Source organism: Rattus norvegicus, chromosome 13 (genome assembly GCF_036323735.1).
Source record: "Rattus norvegicus strain BN/NHsdMcwi chromosome 13, GRCr8, whole genome shotgun sequence".
Taxonomy (NCBI): Eukaryota; Metazoa; Chordata; class Mammalia; order Rodentia; family Muridae; genus Rattus; species Rattus norvegicus.
Window position 1 is genome coordinate 104,923,218 of NC_086031.1, and position 19,132 is coordinate 104,942,349.

Genomic DNA, 19,132 nt, shown 5'->3' on the forward strand with positions numbered 1-19,132 from the left:
TTCTCGGGTTTGAATCTGAAGTTTCCTTGAAATTGTGGTTTGACGGTTTGACTTTGTTAAATTCAGGTGAAAATTAATTCTCCTAAAACTATAGTCTACTATTGTATCTCACTTCAGGGCCCTGTTGGCATCTGCTTAGAAAACACAGTATTTCTTCAGTTGCTGTATAGACTTTCCCTGCCTGTGCCCTCCACAGATACGCCTGAGTGGGGTACGCCTAGAAGCTGGAGTGAGTCTACCACACAGCATCTACCATCCACAGGTGAGAATGGCATCCCACACTCTCGCACAATGCTAACAGACATGGCAGCCACCCCCTGCCTGTCGGTGCATGCCTAATCAGCTAGCTGCCTGGGAAGCCTGATTCCATTTCTGAGAGAAATGGCCTCAAAGCAAGACAGTTGTAAAAACTACTATTTTATTCAGTTTATACTTTTATAGCAGATGAAGCCGAGGTTTGATGCTGCTTAAAATGTAGCATTGTGATATCACCCCGGAAGTACAGCCTGAGAATACAGCATGCCCACGCCTTACCAACAGTCTAAACCTTCTACAACACAAAGGCACCACACTCTGTCAGGTCAGCCAAGCACCTGCCAGAAATCCGCAGGTGTGCTCGGTGGGAGGGAGCGGGGGCAGGGGCAGGGGCAGGGGCAGGGGCAGCAGATGCTGCAGGTGTACACACCTTCAGATCATCTGAGGTCATCTAGCACACTTACTGTCTCTTCCTGTTATTATTATTCAGTGAGTATGCTTGGCCATTTGAGGAATCTAAGGCTTGTTGGAAAAAGACACAGAAAACATCAAAATCTACTACACAGAGCTGGGCATAGTGGCCCCTGCCTATAACCCACACTTAAGAGGCTGGAAGGACAACCTTGAGCTCCAGGCCAGCCTGGGGCTACATGGCGGGTTCCAGCCACCTTAAGCTAAGAGTGTGTCTCTCTATCAAAACTAAGACCTGCCAGGTGTGCAGTGTGCATCTTTAATCTGAGTTCAAGGCTGGCCCGCTCTACATAGTAACTTCCTGGGCAGCTGAGGCTACTATTTCAAAATGTAAAAGAAAAAGATACATAAATGAAAGTGGTGCACAGGGTGGACCAGTGCTACAAGCATGAATTGAGGCACAAAAGAGCCCACGTAAAAGAGACCTAGATAAACCCAGAGGAAAGCAGAGAACTTTAAAGGAAGGCAGAAACGAACGGTGAGAAGAGGGGCAGACGATGGAAAGTGATGATCGGTGCACGCTGCCCTGAATGTGCTTCAGACCTGCAAGACAGCAACAGCGGGGCCAGAACCACAGAACACCGAGGTGGCAATGGCTCTGCAGGGGAAGAAGCCATGAGCAGCAAGAGAGGCGGGCAGGGGCCAAGTCAAGGCAGGCTGGGGAAGCCCAACCAGGAGGCCTAACTTTCACCTAAGGTCTGTGTGAAGGTTATGCAGGAGTTGTTAGTTGTAGGGTCTCATTTCTATAAAGCACCATCATAAGTGACTGCAGACTCAGTATGAATGATGGAGGAGAACCAGACCAAACATGGAAAACAGAACATTTGAAGATAGGGAGAGAGAATGGGTACAGACTTCAGATTAGACAGGATTCCATCATCCATATTTCAATCTTGTTCCCAGAACAACTAACAAAATGAAAATCCTATATACCTCCACAAAAAAAGAGCCAGAGAAAGCTGATCGCACTTCAAGACTTGGTGGCTGGAAAGTGGCAGAGGAGGCTGGGAAGAAAGTCCTGAGCTATCACAGGCAAGTGTGAGCAAAGCGGTACCCAGGATGTCAACAGGCGAGAGCTACAGGTCTGAGGACCAGAGGGTCTTGGGAAGATCTGGGTGTCTGCACTTCAGACCTCTGTCCAAGGGTCTGGGAACGTACTGCAACAGGAACATGGAAAAGTGGGGCAATCTATTTGTCCAGGGAGAAAATACACAAGGAGGAGCCAAGGGATTGCAACAGGCTGAAAGTCGGGCCTATTTAACTTTAATGGAGGCAAACACTGGAAGGGGCACACTTAAAAATGAGGCTAATCAAAAGACACCCTGGCCAGCTTGAAGAAGTAAATTGTAGTCTAGGAAAGGGGGCAGCAGACATGAGCACATTTGGTGGGAGACACAACTGGGACTTGGAAGAGTAAACTGTTAAAGGACCATGCACATCATCCAGAGCCCTGTGTCTCTGCCTCCTCAGACTCCTCCCGCTGCACTAGCGTCCCGTGCCTACATAGGTCCCTCCATCTAAACAAAAAGCATAGGCCTGACGGCACCTGCCCCATCGCCTAACCGGTGCCTGCCACCTGGCAGCATCCAGTGGTTATCTCCTCCACAGATAAGTAAAAGGCCTTGAGGCTAAGTCCAGTAATGCTGTGTCACAGGGCAACAGGACAGGTCATGTCCCTGCTCCTCCTAGACCTGAGATCAGACAACATAGGCCAAAGAAGGCAACATGAGACGATTCCCCTCACATCACAGTGTTTGGGGTCCTAGGATAAAACTACCCTGATAGTCTTAATTTCTGAAAACATCTTAAGAAACTGAGTCCTTTGGAACAAAAAGAATACTCTATAAATCCAAAAGATCAAGAATTGTGCAATGGAAAAAGGAAAAAAAAAAGGTTGGGGATTTGGCTCAGTGGTATAGTGCTTGCCTAGGAAGCGCAAGGTCCTGGGTTCGGTCCCCAGCCCCGGGGAAAAAAAAAAAAAAAGAATTGTGCAATGGTGTGCTAGATTGATAGACATATCTTATATATACTTAAAACAGTCTTAATTATACATGTGTAACAATGGAATGATGTGTGAGTGCACAGAATACTAACATTAACGTAACTAAACTGTGTCTCTCAAACATACAGTTGTCCCAAGTTCAACTCAGCTCTATTACAAGTAGTATTCTCAGAGAAAGTGTTCTTGCACAAAGCCATGCTGCTGTGGGTCTGTGTCCTAAACATAACCCTCTGGGTAAGCTCCTTCCTCTCGGCAGCATTCCTCAAGCATCTGAAATTATCAACACAGCCCACACAACCTGGCACTCTGAGAAAAGTGTTTCAGCAAAGAGACAGAACAGCCAATCCTCACACACACACGCACACACACACGCACACACACACACCTCAAAACCATCCATAACTCTAGTTCCAGGGGATCTGATGCCTACTTCTGACCTCTGTGGGCACCAGGCATGCACACGATGCACAGACATACAGATCTAGACAAAACACTCATACATATAAAATAAGAATAAATAAGTCTAAATTTTTTTAAAATACAGATCAACATTGCAGAAACAGAAGCCCAGACTCCAAGACATCCACATCCTCACCAGCACCTCACGTGCACATAAGGAAGTCCACATTCTAATCTAATCCAGCAAATGGCAGGTGCTGTTGAAGGAGACGCGGGCAACCTGCTCCCTTGGGTCACAAACGGGGCTAGTACAAGCTGGGAGATGGCAGCATCACTGGCAGGGACACACTGACAGAGTTGGGAGAAGGCGGGACAGCATCACTGGCAGGGACACACTGACAGAGTTGGGAGAAGGCGGGACAGCATCACTGGCAGGGACACACGCGGGACAGAGGTGTACTTTTTAGCCTGACTTAGCTCTTCGGCTCTAATAGCTAAGTCCTTTTAGTCACTATGGAAATTCTCTACTTCTGTAGCTCTAAAGCTGTTGTCACTCACAGACTGGCACACTTGTTAGGAGCAACCGCTTCACAACACTTTACTGAGAATGAAAGAGAAGCTTGGCAGAAAACTTGAACATCCCGGCTACAACAATCTGACAATGAGAAGATGCAGCTGTAGAAAGAGACACGTCTGGATTCAAACTCATGCCCTGTCTCAACACAACATGCATCTGTGACCTCCTGAGTTCCGGTCTAGACAGTTTGCAGAGACCACAGAACCCTGCACAACACACAGACCGGCTGTGACGCAGAGGCTGCCCCTTGACCATCCAGACCTCACGTGAAGGTGCAGCGCCTGCCCTGCATCTGCAGACCCAGCAGCTGCTGTGGGGCTACTCTCCTGTGTGGTAAAACTCTAACAGTGACTGTGGCACTACAGCTTGGGATGAAGACATCATTAAAGACACATCTTTATTCAATAAGGTCGTTTGTTTTTAGTTTTAGATACTCTCTTTAGAACAGTTTGACAAAAGTGCAGTCCCAAACACAACTTTGCCCGAGGCCACAGCACAGCCACACTCAGCACTCCACCACAGACCCGGCTCTGTGGGGCGGCAGTATTTACTCAGTTCCTGAGTGGATGGACAGGCATCTGCCCAGATGTCCTGTTCCTCCGCTGTGAGTTTAACAGGCATTGCTTTTAGGGGTGTGGTAGCGAATTGTACAGTGACTAAACTCATCACATCTAAGCTGTTCATGCACAAGATGGAGTGACACAGATCTGGTTTCTGATATAAAGATATTTCTTCCATAATTATCCTCTCTATGGCTTAGGAATCTCACTGATGCTCAGAGAGCTGCCCTTTAGTGTGGTTAATTTCCTATTGGTCTCCCTGTTTTCAGTTCCACTGACATCCACTCTAATGGTTTCCTGTCTTCCTTTTCTAGATTCCCACAGTAGAAGTGTGGACTCCCGAGCCTGCTTCTTTCCGAACCCAGGCAAGTACTCCTACAAAGCCCTCCCAACTGCTTCCTGTGCATCTCTAATCAAGAAAATACCAGAAACACAGGTACATGGGTCACTCTGCAGCCATCAGATCAACAATTAAAATCTCTAAAAGCTGCACCATGCCTGAGCTCACCTACTTGTCAGTCACCCTCTGTATCTTACAGGGAGTTTTCTCTACGTATTTTTCTCTTCCGGAGTCACTCCCACAGATAACCTGGCATGGCACGGGACAGAGATGAATGAAACCAGGGACACAGGAAATAAGGACTCATCGGCTCTGGAGGCACATCATACCAAGGCTGAGCTAATTCACCGTGGGACAGCATGCCCTGCTAAGTATTCTGCTGAGGTCTGTAAGAGGCACTGTTGTAAATCCTGCAGTAAACAGTCTGTGGGCACAGGACAGCGTGTGCTCCACCACCTACTGTGGGTGCAGTCTGCACAGTGAGACAGTCTAGTGCTCTCCCGGACTAGGGCCTCAGATGCACTCATGCAACAGTTCCAGGATATCACTGCATAGTGAGCAGTACTCTGCATGTCCACGGACTTTCCACGCACAGCCAACTACTGACAGGTATTTATGTGTGGGGGAGGAGTGGGTATGTGGGAGTGAGCGTCCCACAGCAGGTGTGTGGAGGTCACAAGATGACCTGGAGCAGTCAGCTCTCTCTCCTTCTACCATGAGGCTCCCAGTGGGCTCAGACCTTCAGGCTTGGCCACCAAGGGCCTTTTCTCCTGGGCATTTTAAATGCTTTCATTTTTAATTTTTGAATTCCCTTTGAGATATCTTTAGCCCAGATGCCAGTTAATTGCAAATGTACTACAAGATGCCTGGTGTTCTGAGCTCCTGTTACCTTCCACCTCTTTTTTTTTTTTTTATTTAATACTTAATAATAATTCTTTGGTTTCCGGGCAAACATCCCCCTCCCCCCTCCCCTTCCTTATGGGTGTTCCCCTCCCACCCTCCCCCCATTGCCGCCCTCCCCCCAACAGTCTAGTTCACTGGGAGTTCAGTCTTAGCAGGACCCAGGGCTTCCCCTTCCACTGGTGCACTTACTAGGATATTCATTGCTACCTATGAGGTCAGAGTCCAGGGTCAGTCCATGTATAGTCTTTAGGTAGTGGCTTAGTCCCTGGAAGCTCTGGTTGCTTGGCATTGTTGTACATATGGGGTCTCGAGCCCGTTCAAGCTCTTCCAGTTCTTTCTCTGATTCCTTCAACGGGGGTCCTATTCTCAGTTCAGTGGTTTGCTGCTGGCATTCGCCTCTGTATTTGCTGTATTCTGGCTGTGTCTCTGAGGAGCGATCTACATCCGGTTCCTGTCGGTCTGCACTTCTTTGCTTCATCCATCTTGTCTAATTGGGTGGCTGTATATTTATGGGCCACATGTGGGGCAGGCTCTGAATGGGTGTTCCTTCAGTCTCTGTTTTAATCTTTGCCTCTCTCTTCCCTGCCAAGGGTATTCTTGTTCCCCTTTTAGAGAAGGAGTGAAGCATTCACATTTTGATCATCCGTCTTGAGTTTCATTTGTTCTAGGCATCTAGGGTAATTCAAGCATTTGGGCTAATAGCCACTTATCAGTGAGTGCATACCATGTATGTCTTTCTGTAATTGGGTTAGCTCACTCAGGATGATATTTTCCAGTTCCAACCATTTGCCTACGAATTTCATAAAGCCGTTGTTTTTGATAGCTGAGAAATATTCCATTGTGTAGATGTACCACATTTTCTGTATCCATTCCTCTGTTGAAGGGCATCTGGGTTCTTTCCAGCTTCTGGCTATTATAAATAAGGCTGCGATGAACATAGTGGAGCATGTGTCTTTTTTATATGTTGGGGCATCTTTTGGGTATATGCCCAAGAGAGGTATAGCTGGATCCTCAGGCAGTTCAATGTCCAATTTTCTGAGGAACCTCCAGATTGATTTCCAGAATGGTTGTACCAGTCTGCAATCCCACCAACAATGGAGGAGTGTTCCTCTTTCTCCACATCCTCACCAGCATCTGCTGTCACCTGAGTTTGTGATCTTAGCCATTCTCACTGGTATGAGGTGAAATCTCAGGGTTGTTTTGATTTGCATTTCCCTTATGACTAAAGATGTTGAACATTTCTTTAGGTGTTTCTCAGCCATTCGGCATTCCTCAGCTGTGAATTCTTTGTTTAGCTCTGAACCCCATTTTTTAATATGGTTATTTGTCTCCCTGCGGTCTAACTTCTTGAGTTCTTTGTATATTTTGGATATAAGGCCTCTATCTGTTGTAGGATTCGTAAAGATCTTTTCCCAATCTGTTGGTTGCCGATTTGTCCTAACCACAGTGTCCTTTGCCTTACAGAAGCTTTGCAGTTTTATGAGATCCCATTTGTCGATTTTTGATCTTAGAGCATAAGCCATTGGTGTTTTGTTCAGGAAATTTTTTCCAGTGCCCATGTGTTCCAGATGCTTCCCTAGTTTTTCTTCTATTAGTTTGAGTGTATCAGGTTTGATGTGGAGGTCCTTGATCCACTTGGACTTAAGCTTTGTACAGGGTGATAAGCATGGATCAATCTGCATTCTTCTACATGTTGACCTCCAGTTGAACCAGCACCATTTGCTGAAAATGCTATCTTTTTTCCATTGGATGGTTTTGGCTCCTTTGTCAAAAATCAAGTGACCATAGGTGTGTGGGTTCATTTCTGGGTCTTCAATTCTATTCCATTGGTCTATCTGTCTGTCTCTGTACCAATACCATGCAGTTTTTATCACTATTGCTCTGTAATACTGCTTGAGTTCAGGGATAGTAATTCCCCCTGAAGTCCTTTTATTGTTGAGGATAGCTTTAGCTATCCTGGGTTTTTTGTTATTCCAGATGAATTTGCAAATTGTTCTGTCTAACTCTTTGAAGAATTGGATTGGTATTTTGATGGGGATTGCATTGAATCTGTAGATTGCTTTTGGTAAAATGGCCATTTTTACTATATTAATCCTGCCAATCCATGAGCATGGGAGATCTTTCCATCTTCTGAGGTCTTCTTCAATTTCTTTCCTCAGTGTCTTGAAGTTCTTATTGTACAGATCTTTTACTTGCTTGGTTAAAGTCACACCGAGGTACTTTATATTATTTGGGTCTATTATGAAGGGTGTCGTTTCCCTAATTTCTTTCTCAGCTTGTTTCTCTTTTGTGTAGAGGAAGGCTACTGATTTATTTGAGTTAATTTTATACCCAGCCACTTTGCTGAAGTTGTTTATCAGCTTTAGTAGTTCTCTGGTGGAACTTTTGGGATCACTTAAATAAACTATCATATCATCTGCAAATAGTGATATTTTGACTTCTTCTTTTCCGATCTGTATCCCCTTGACCTCCTTTTGTTGTCTGATTGCTCTGGCTAGAACTTCAAGAACTATATTGAATAAGTAGGGAGAGAGTGGGCAGCCTTGTCTAGTCCCTGATTTTAGTGGGATTGCTTCAAGTTTCTCTCCATTTAGTTTAATGTTAGCAACTGGTTTGCTGTATATGGCTTTTACTATGTTTAGGTATGGGCCTTGAATTCCTATTCTTTCCAGGACTTTATCATGAAGGGGTGTTGAATTTTGTCAAATGCTTTCTCAGCATCTAATGAAATGATCATGTGGTTTTGTTCTTTCAGTTTGTTTATGTAATGGATCACGTTGATGGTTTTCCGTATATTAAACCATCCCTGCATGCCTGGGATGAAGCCTACTTGATCATGGTGGATGATTGTTTTGATGTGCTCTTGGATTCGGTTTGCCAGAATTTTATTGAGTATTTTTGCGTCGATATTCATAAGGGAAATTGGTCTGAAGTTCTCTTTCTTTGTTGGGTCTTTGTGTGGTTTAGGTATAAGAGTAATTGTGGCTTCATAGAAGGAATTCGGTAGGGCTCCATCTGTTTCAATTTTGTGGAATAGTTTGGATAATATTGGTAGGAGGTCTTCTAGGAAGGTCTGATAGAATTCTGCACTAAACCCGTCTGGACCTGGGCTCTTTTTGGTTGGGAGACCTTTAATGACTGCTTCTATTTCCTTAGGAGTTATGGGGTTGTTTAACTGGTTTATCTGTTCCTGATTTAACTTTGGTACCTGGTATTTGTCTAGGAAATTGTCCATTTCCTGTAGATTTTCAAGTTTTGTTGAATATAGGCTTTTATAGTAAGATCTGATGATTTTTTGAATTTCCTCTGAATCTGTAGTTATGTCTCCCTTTTCTTTTTTTTCTTTTTTTTTTTTTTTGGTTCTTTTTTTCGGAGCTGGGGACCGAACCCAGGGCCTTGCGCTTCCTAGGCAAGCGCTCTACCACTGAGCTAAATCCCCAACTCCATGTCTCCCTTTTCATTTCGGATTTTGTTAAATTGGACACACTCTCTGGGTCCTCTCGTTAGTCTGGCTAAGGGTTTATCTATCTTGTTGATTTTCTCAAAGAACCAACTTTTGGTTCTGTTGATTCTTTCTATGGTCCTTTTTGTTTCTACTTGGTTGATTTCAGCTCTGAGTTTGATTATTTCCTGCCTTCTACTCCTCCTGGGTGTATTTGCTTCTTTTTGCTCTAGAGCTTTTAGGTGTGCTGGCAAGCTGCTGACATATGCTCTTTCCTGTTTCTTTCTGCAGGCACACAGCGCTATGAGTTTTCCTCTTAGCACAGCTTTCATTGTGTCCCATAAGTTTGGGTATGTTGTACCTTCATTTTCATTAAATTCTAAAAAGTTTTTAATTTCTTTCTTTATTTCTTCCTTGACTAGGTTATCATTGAGTAGAGCATTGTTCAATTTCCACGTATATGTGGGCATTCTTCCCTTATTGTTATTGAAGACCAGTTTTAGGCCGTGGTGGTCTGATAGCACGCATGGGATTATTTCTATCTTTCTGTACCTGTTGAGGCCTGTTTTGACCAACTATATGGTCAATTTTGGAGAAAGTACCATGAGGACCTGAGAAGAAGGTATATCCTTTTGCTTTAGGATAGAATGTTCTATAAATATCCGTTAAGTCCATTTGGCTCATGACTTCTCTTAGTCTGTCTATGTCTCTGTTTAATTTCTGTTTCCATGATCTGTCCATTGATGAGAGTGGGGTGTTGAAATCTCCCACTATTATTGTGTGAGGTGCAATGTGTGATTTGAGCTTTAGTAAGGCTTCTTTTATGTATGTAGGTGCCCTTGTATTTGGGGCATAGATATTTAGGATTGAGAGTTCATCTTGGTGGATTTTTCCTTTGATGAATATGAAGTGTCCTTCCTTATCTTTTTTGATGACTTTTAATTGAAAATTGATTTTATTTGATATTAGAATGGCTACTCCAGCTTGCTTCTTCTGACCATTTGCTTGGAAAGTTGTTTTCCAGCCTTTCACTCTGAGGTAGTGTCTGTCTTTGTCTCTGAGGTGTGTTTCCTGTAGGCAGCAGAATGCAGGGTCCTCGTTGCGTATCCAGTTTGTTAATCTGTGTCTTTTTATTGGGGAGTTGAGGCCATTGATGTTGAGAGATATTAAGGAATAGTGATTATTGCTTCCTGTTATATTCATATTTGGATGTGAGGTTATGTTTGTGTGCTTTTCTTCTCTTTGTTTTGTTGCCAAGACGATTAGTTTCTTGCTTCTTCTAGGGTATAGCTTGCCTCCTTATGTTGGGCTTTACCCTTTATTATCCTTTGTAGTGCTGGAATTGTAGAAAGATATTGTGTAAATTTGGTTTTGTCATGGAATATCTTGGTTTCTCCATCTATGTTAATTGAGAGTTTTGCAGGATACAGTAACCTGGGCTGGCATTTGTGTTCTCTTAGGGTCTGTATGACATCTGTCCAGGATCTTCTGGCCTTCATAGTTTCTGGCAAAAAGTCTGGTGTGATTCTGATAGGTCTGCCTTTATATGTTACTTGACCTTTTTCCCTTACTGCTTTTAATATTCTTTCTTTATTTTGTGCGTTTGGTGTTTTGACTATTATGTGACGGGAGGTGTTTCTTTTCTGGTCCAATCTATTTGGAGTTCTGTAGGCTTCTTGTATGCCTATGGGTATCTCTTTTTTTAGGTTAGGGAAGTTTTCTTCTATGATTTTGTTGAAGATATTTACTGGTCCTTTGAGCTGGGAGTCTTCACTCTCTTCTATACCTATTATCCTTAGGTTTGATCTTCTCATTGAGTCCTGGATTTCCTGTATGTTTTGGACCAGTAGCTTTTTCTGCTTTACATTATCTTTGACAGTTGAGTCAATGATTTCTATGGAATCTTCCGCTCCCGAGATTCTCTCTTCCATCTCTTGTATTCTGTTGGTGAAGCTTGTATCTACAGCTCCTTGTCTCTTCTTTTGATTTTCTATATCCAGGGTTGTTTCCATGTGTTCTTTCTTGATTGCTTCTATTTCCATTTTTAATTCCTTCAACTGTTTGATTGTGTTTTCCTGGAATTCTTTCAGGGATTTTTGTGTCTCCTCTCTATGGGTTTCTACTTGTTTATTTATGTTTTCCTGGAATTCTTTCAGGCATTTTTGCGATTTCTCTCTGTAGGCTTCTACTTGTTCTCTAAGGGAGTTCTTCACGTCTTTCTTGAAGTCCTCCAGCATCATGATCAAATATGATTTTGAAACTAGATCTTGCTTTTCTGGTGTGTTTGGATATTCCATGTTTATTTTGGTGGGAGAATTGGGCTCCAATGATGCCATGTAGTCTTGGTTTCTGTTGCTTGGTTTCCTGTGCTTGCCTCTCGCCATCAGATTATCTCTAGTGTTACTTTGTTCTGCTATTTCTGACAGTGGCTAGACTGTCCTATAAGCCTGTGTGTCAGGAGTGCTGTAGACCTGTTTTCCTGTTTTCTTTCAGCCAGTTATGGGGACAGAGTGTTCTGCTTTCGGGCGTGTAGTTTTTCCTCTCTACAGGTCTTCAGCTGTTCCTGTGGGCCTGTGTCTTGAGTTCACCAGGCAGGTCACTTGCAGCAGAAAAGTTGGTCTTACCTGTGGTCCCGAGGCTCAAGTTTGCTCGCGGGGTGCTGCCCACGAGCTCTCTGCGGCGGCAGCAATCAGGAAGATATGCACCGCCCTTTCCGGGAGCTTCCGTGCACTAGGGTTCCAGATGGCGTTTGGTGTTTTCCTCTGGCGTCCGAGGTGTGTGTGCAGAGTGCAGTCTCTTCTGGTTTCCCAGGCGTGTCTGCCTCTCTGAAGGTTTAGCTCTCCCTCCCACGGGATTTGGGTGCAGAGAACTGTTTATCCGGTCTGTTTCCTTCAGGTTCCGGTGGTGTCTCAGGCGCAGGGGTCCTGCCGCTCCTGGGCCCTCCCCTACGGGAACCCAGAGGCCTTATACAGTTTCCCCTTGGGCCAGGGATGTGGGCAGGGGTGGGCAGTGTTGGTGGTCTCCTCCGATCTGCAGCCTCAGGAGTGCCCACCTGACCAGGCGGTGAGGTCTCTCTCCCACGGGGTTTGGGAGCAGAGAGCTGCTGCGGGCCGGGATCCTCGGGTGTGGGAATTCCGGTAAACACAGGAAGTGCCCGGTCCTAGAGGAATTTTGCCTCTGTGTGTCCTGAGTTCACCAGGCAGGTTTCTTGCAGCGGAAAAGTTGGTCTTACCTGTGGTTCCGAGGCTCAAGTTTGCTCGTGGGGTACTGCCTAAGTCTTCTCCGCGGCGGCAGCAACCGGAAAGATCTGCGCCGCTCTTTCCGGGAGCCTCCGTGGGATCCGCGGGTGTGGGACTTCCTACCTTCCAGCTCTTACAAGGGAATTACAGCTGCAGTTCTTCTAGTTACCACAGATTGTTTTCAGCCCTATACAGGGGAGGAGTGCCCACATACCATAGTATATCCTGTTGTTTGGTGATGACACTGGGTCCTTCTCTGTGCCAGTTATCCCCTGACTTATGAGAACATCGCAACCTCAAATCCTAACTGGGGATTTTCAGATCTATTGGTCTTAGCCTCACAGGCGTTCATAACAGTGACGCCTGGTGTCTGCGTGCTTAGAACGCATGGCTTAGTGCTCCTCCATCACTGTATGCTGCTCTGTGTCTCTACGACCCTTTGATCTGAAGCCTCCTCGTCTGCCACTGGAGATACTCTTGCTGTTGTCTGAGGAATGCTGCATGGGTCTTTCCCATACCCTCGCCCTAAACCCCTTTTTTCTTTTTTAACATTTATTTATTTCATGTATGTGAGTACACTGTAGCTGACTTCAGACACACCAGAAGAGGGCATCAGATCCCATCACAGATGGCTGTGAGCCACCATGTGGTGCTGGGAATTGAACTCAGGACCTCTGGAAGAGCAGTCAGTGCTCTTAACCACTGAGCCATCTCTCCAGCCCAACACCCTAAACCTCTTATATCGTTGTATCTGAAATGAATTTCTTGTACATATCACAGAGCTGAGTCATATTTTTAATGCACTCCGATCATGTTTTCTTCAACCAACAAAATTAGATTACTTATATTTAGTGTAGTTGATAATGTGTCTGCGCTTACATCGGTATGAGTTTTTAAACTTATTCTGGGATTTTGTTGTTTTCTGTTTACTACTTCTACTTTATTATGAATCAACTGAATATTTTTAGAATTCTACGATAGGCTGGATGTGGTGGCCCATGCCTGCAATCTCAGCATTCAAGAGGACAGGGTATGAGAATCATAGCTCAAGGCTACATGCACGTGGCATGACTGTGCACCCACAATAAACAAATATATATGTATTTACTTCAGTTTATCTACAGAGCTGTGAGTGGCATCTCCAGTTACAATCAAAAATATATACATGTAACATACATACACCATATACATGTAACATACATACACCAACCACAGTGGTGACTGGAGTCATCACTTTATCAAGTGTGGGAGTGTCCCTCTCTTTCTATGCTTTCTATACGCTCCCTTATTTATGAATTGTCTTTAATGCGTTTTTTCTACATATATTTAAAACTACATCGTGGCTGGTTTAGCCATTAAACATCGAGGCTCACAACCAAAACACATAAAACTCGATCAGATAATCTCGCAGATCCGACTTTGGCCATAACAAGCTTTAGGAAATAGGTAGCGTGGCCTGAAGACTCTTTTCCATGTTAAGGCACTCGTCTTGCACTTCTGCTTGGAAAGTGTGTCGTTCGGTGCGAGTCTGCTGGTGGCATGGCGTTATTTGCCTGTCATCTGACAATGTCCACATTTCCCCTCATTCTCTTTATGTTTTTTTAATGAGGTAGGTCCACTAGCTGTCTGGACTAGATCTGGCTGAACTCAACCCGAGATGTGCCTGCCTCTGCCTCAAGCACTGAGATTAAAAGTGTGTCCACCACACGAGGCTTCTCCCTCCATTCCAGAAAGGCATTTTCTCAGCATACAGAAGTCCAGGTGGCAGCTCTATCCTTTAGAACCTATGTCATGCAGTGTCCTTTGACCTCTAGGGCTTCTAAGGTCATTTGGTGTTCCTCCCTCCAGTTTTTTCTTGCTTCCCAAGCACTGGTTTTTAGAAGCTGGCTGAGGGGCCAGCCAGTGGATGTTGGTGAGTCTGCCCTATTTTGGGTTCACACAACTCCTAACCTTAGGCTTACAAAGACCTGAGGTGGTCAGAGAGCTCAGTCACAGACTATCTCTTCAGTTCCTGAGTGAGTTCACAGGCTCCTTGGTGATGTGGAAACTTAAGGGTTCTTTGGAAAATCATTTAGATGGTGTTCTGCTGGGGAAAACACATTAAGAAACATTTAGCTGAAGCAGACACAGATGAAAGGATGTTCTGCTAAAGCAAGCATGTGAAAGGACATGTGGTAACAACACACATGTATTGGTCAGCCTTACACTGTATAGCTGGGCTGCATTTGTCGGGACTCCATAGAGAGACACCCTAAACCTTCTGGTGGTGAGCTGCAGTTTGCTGCACCTTCCTCAGACTCAGGCTGGTTGGCAGAATGATGTCAGTGAGGCACGTGCTGAGCAAGACTGAGGAGGACGTGTGGTGTGTGGAGGTTTTAAGGACTGGGAGGACAGTGACAGAGGCTGAGCTAGGCTTGCTTAGAGCCAGCTGGGCAAGCTTGTGGGTCTCAAGTATTCACTGATCGTAGTTTCCCTGGTCCCTCCTGCTAACTCGAGCTGAGGCTGAGGCCTGGCTGTCTCTGCTAGGTCGTGCCACCACTGCTGATTCCTGTTGCTATCATGATTCCACCCAACTGGACTCCTGTGTACCAGTGAAGTATTTGCGAGTGGATCGAGCTGCTGCTGCTGACCTGTGAACTGAACTGCTGACTTCCAGACAACACAGATGGGAGTCGCTCCAAAGAACCTTTCTAAACAGGTCCACTCCCCACCCTCACCTCCACCTCCACATCCTTTCTTTTCCATTACCTCTGGTGGGTAGTAGGCTAGAAGAGAGGTTAAAGAGTTCAAGAACCCTCATTAAAACTAAGGTTTGTGCGGTTGGGGATTTAGCTCAGTGGTAGAGCACTTGCCTAGCAAGCACAAGGCCCTGGGTTCAGTCCCCAGCTCCGGAAAAAAAGAAAAAAGAAAAGAGAAAAAAAGACAAAAACAAACTAAGGTTTGAAGAAATGAAAGTTACCCTCAGGCTCAGCCGCTCTTGGTCCCAGGCCCCCCACCATCCTCCTGCTTTTGCATTTCCGTCCACCTGTGCTGTGGGAACTGAAGAAGGCACTGACCATGCGCGACAATCCCAAGTGTTCTGTCGATGCTCCCTGAGTACAAGCAGGAGCCCGTCCTGTACTCTTCCCCGTCCTTTCTTCGTTTGTCTTGTGGGCTTGTAATTATTCACTGAACCATATTTACAACACCATTTCAGTCCTCATTTCAGAACTGTACCTGCTGACTACACTTCCCCCTCAACTGAGGTCCTCCTTTTCTCATCAGTCAAGTGGCTGTCCTCAGAACTCGGGGCAGCACGGCACTGTGCTGCTATGTGGAAGGCACACTGGGCCTTTGCTGCAGCCTTCTGTGCTGTGCCTGAGCTGCAGCCACAGCCTTGGTCAGTCTTATTTTGGATGACTTGGTCAGGTTTGGTCTTGACTATACCTTTTCTAGCACCCACCCTGGCATCTACATGGTGACAGAAGTCCCAGACAAGTCTTCACTTGGGGCTCTCTAGGCCATCTTCCTTCTTTACTGTATTTTCCAGCCTTCCGGTGCTTAACTTAATAATAATTATTATTATTGCACATGGGAAAGGCAGAACACATGAGTGTCACCATTGTGTGTCAGAGTCACTATGGATGTTGAGGTCTGTACCCTCCACCAGCCCTTGTGTTTGTCTCCTGTGCAGACCCCAGAGCTTGAAGCTGAGTTCAGTCGGCAGCAGGACTACAGAGAAGCAAAGTCCACAGACAGTGCTGTCCTCTAAGACACCAACAGGACTCTGACCGTGTGGGCTAGTTGAAGTACAAGCAGGAGCCCTTTGAATTTAGCCCCTTATGGCCCGATGATAATATGAAAATACTGATTAATCTGAGCCCTCAATACTAAGTCTCCCTATGTGCTCTCATAAGGACTTTAGTCAGACATGGAGGAGATAAGTATCCATCTCTCCACACCTGCCAGCCTGAATCGCCTGCCCGATCCTCCACCAGATGAACTACAAAGAACAAATCCTGGCACTGGGCTGACACCACAGCAACCCCAGAGTCCGGCTGAGCAGCACCAGGTGAGGCTGGGACGTGAGGCACATGAGCTCAAAGCAGCAACAGTTCACAGACTGCAAAGCATGACCAGTGAATTTAGGTGATACTGCCTTCCCATCTCTGGTGTTGTCTCTAGATTTTTATGGTTTTGAATTTGTTTTTTAATCCACAAGAAGTGACAAGATATTTCAAAGAGTACTGTCTACTCCTCACCCAGCTGTCCCCAAGGAGGACATAAGCAGGGTCAAGACAAGAGCAAGGATAAGGACTTGGCAATGGCTCATGACGACTGAGGAGGCTGTGATCCGGGAAGCGAGCTGTGTAACAGGGACGTCTTCGGAAACCCTCGCAGCCTTTGATCATCTAATGGCCAAATGACTAAATCGGATCCCCAGTGAGCTGCATGTAAGCACCTGTGCACTGACCACACAGCACGCTCTCACACTTCAATGCTCACAACTGACCACACAGCACACACTCACACATCACATGCTCACGGCACAAAGCATGGCACCCGCCCAGGCAACGGGCTCCCAAGACAATGGCAGGAGCCTACGTGGGCACCCACCAGTTTGCCTCTCATTTTTCTTCTGCTATTGCACAAGGAAAACATCTGCAAATGCATCTGAGAGTGAAAGGTAATCTTCAAAGTTATCTAAGACAAAATCCACCAAATACTTGGCTCCCTCCACAGCATCCCTCTGTGACACCCCCACCACTCACTGGATGCTTCAACTGAAAAGAAGGTCATAAGGTCTCAGGTTTACTCCATCTTTGGTCAAGACTCTAATTCTTAAAAGGTCTATCTAGCCAGGCGGTGGTGGCTGGCACATACTTTTAACCCCAGCACTCAGAAGGCAGAGGCAGGCAGATCTCTGAGTTCAAGACCAACCTGGTTTACAGAGTGAGCTTCAGGATAGCCAAGAAGAAAGCAGGGAGGGAGGGAGGGAGGGAGGGATCTCTAACTATGAGTCCAATTCTCTCTCTCTGCAACTTAAGCTTCTGTAGTTCTAGCTGTCTCCTGGGAGGAGGGAGGAACCTGCAGTCCCACTGCACACCACACCCCTCAGTGAGTCCCAGCACTCCATTTGCCAGCACACACTCATTGTTTCTAACATAACTAAGACTCTCCTGGGTTTAAACAAGCATGGCAGAGCTGCAGCTCTGAAATACCCAAAGCCTACACATGTCTGATCAGGTGAGAAGGCCTCCTTCTCTCTCTGGTCTTCCTGTAACAGGACTCTGAAATCTTCACCAGACACGTCATCTCTGCAACAGAAGGGGCGCCTGCCTATATATGCTCTAAGACTGTATATGCTCTAAGACTATATACGCTCTAAGACTACATATGCTCTAAGACTATATATGCTGAGACTATATATGCTCTAAGACTACATATGCTCTAAGACTATATATGTTGAGACTATATATGCTCTAAGATTATATATGCTCTAAGACTACATATGCTCTAAGACTATATATGCTCTAAGACTACATATGCTCTAAGACTACATATGCTCTAAGACTACATATGCTCTAAGACTATATATGCTCTAAGACTATATATGCTCTAAGACTATATATGCTCTAAGACTACATATGCTCTAAGACTACATATGCTCTAACACTATATATGCTCTAAGACTATATATGCTCTAAGAGCTCTGGTACTTACTCCTTGTTGCATAAAGGATTTTACAACCCCAACGAAGAAATGGAAGGCAGTTCCTACGGTCTGAACACTAAACCAGCGAACAGCCATGGCTCACTAGGGACCTTGTAGAGTGGTTTTAGGGAGCAGTCTCAGATTACACCAGTAGGTGTCACTCTACGATATATTTTAAATTCTTTTCAATTCACTCATTCAACATTGAGGGCCCAGGGTGTGATTGGCATGTGCCATAACTCTAGGCACAAAGAAAATGGTAGGGAGTCAAACAGCACAACACTGTTCTCACAAGGTCTGCATTGCAGCTACTAATAAGACCACTCCTTGGCTTTCTAGATAGAGGTTTATAAAATGCATTTCCTAATGAACTGTAATACAAAGCTGAACTTGCTACGTTAATAAATAACTCGAAATAATTCACAAACAGCAAAATAAAACAGAATCAGAGACTGCTGTCCCAGATCTATGAGGATGCACCCTGGTTGTTTTCTAGACCTGAGTTTACTCAACCCCAAGTTTCTAAAACCCAAATTAAAGGGATTCTTTAGTACAAGAAAAAGGATTTTTTCCTTGAACAACGATCAAAATTTTAAAACCTACCTACTTGTGTTTTGCTAGCAGACATGATGTTATGGTGTTCAAGACTATCTGTAAAGCTGACTGATTCCCAGACATAGAGCTTCTTCTTACCACTTAGAAAACGGCATCTGAGAGGCACTGGTAATGGAGACAGACAGCAATGCACTGTGCCTCAACTACAAAAGCAGGAACTCCTCTGCTGAAAGAGTCTGCTTGTATTAATGTGTGGAACTCCTAGCTAAGGTTCAAAGCACAACAGTCAGAGTCGTAAGATAACGTCTAGGAGTCAATCCGACAGCACGTGCAGGAAGGCAACATGTCTGCACCCGTGCCCACTCAGTTCCCATCTGGTTCAGTCTACTCTCAAACAGAATGCTCTCCATAACGCAAAGGCTAACAGAAGCAGTCACAGGAACACTGCACTGAACAACATACAGAATGTCCTGATGCACAGAATCCTTTACGCTCAAACTTCATTCATAGCTGCTTGAGACAATGACGCTTACAAGAGTAAAAAAACATGAAGAGCTTCACACAAGTTCTGACTTGATGTTCTCTTAGAAGGCTTCAGAGCGTGAGCGTTTGCCCAAGCTTCTCGAGCTGCACTGCAGACTGCTCAAGTGCAACAGGGACTCGCAAGAACACTTCAGCAGACGAGGGGTATTTGA

At 45.2% G+C, this 19,132-nt stretch overlaps 1 protein-coding gene across 9 annotated transcripts in view; it reads right to left on the reverse strand.

Annotated features, from left to right (window-relative positions):
- Rps6kc1 (ribosomal protein S6 kinase C1) overlaps positions 1-19,132 on the reverse strand; it is a 144,195-nt gene that overhangs the window by 45,922 nt on the left and 79,141 nt on the right. The gene's annotated exons all lie outside the window — the stretch shown is intronic.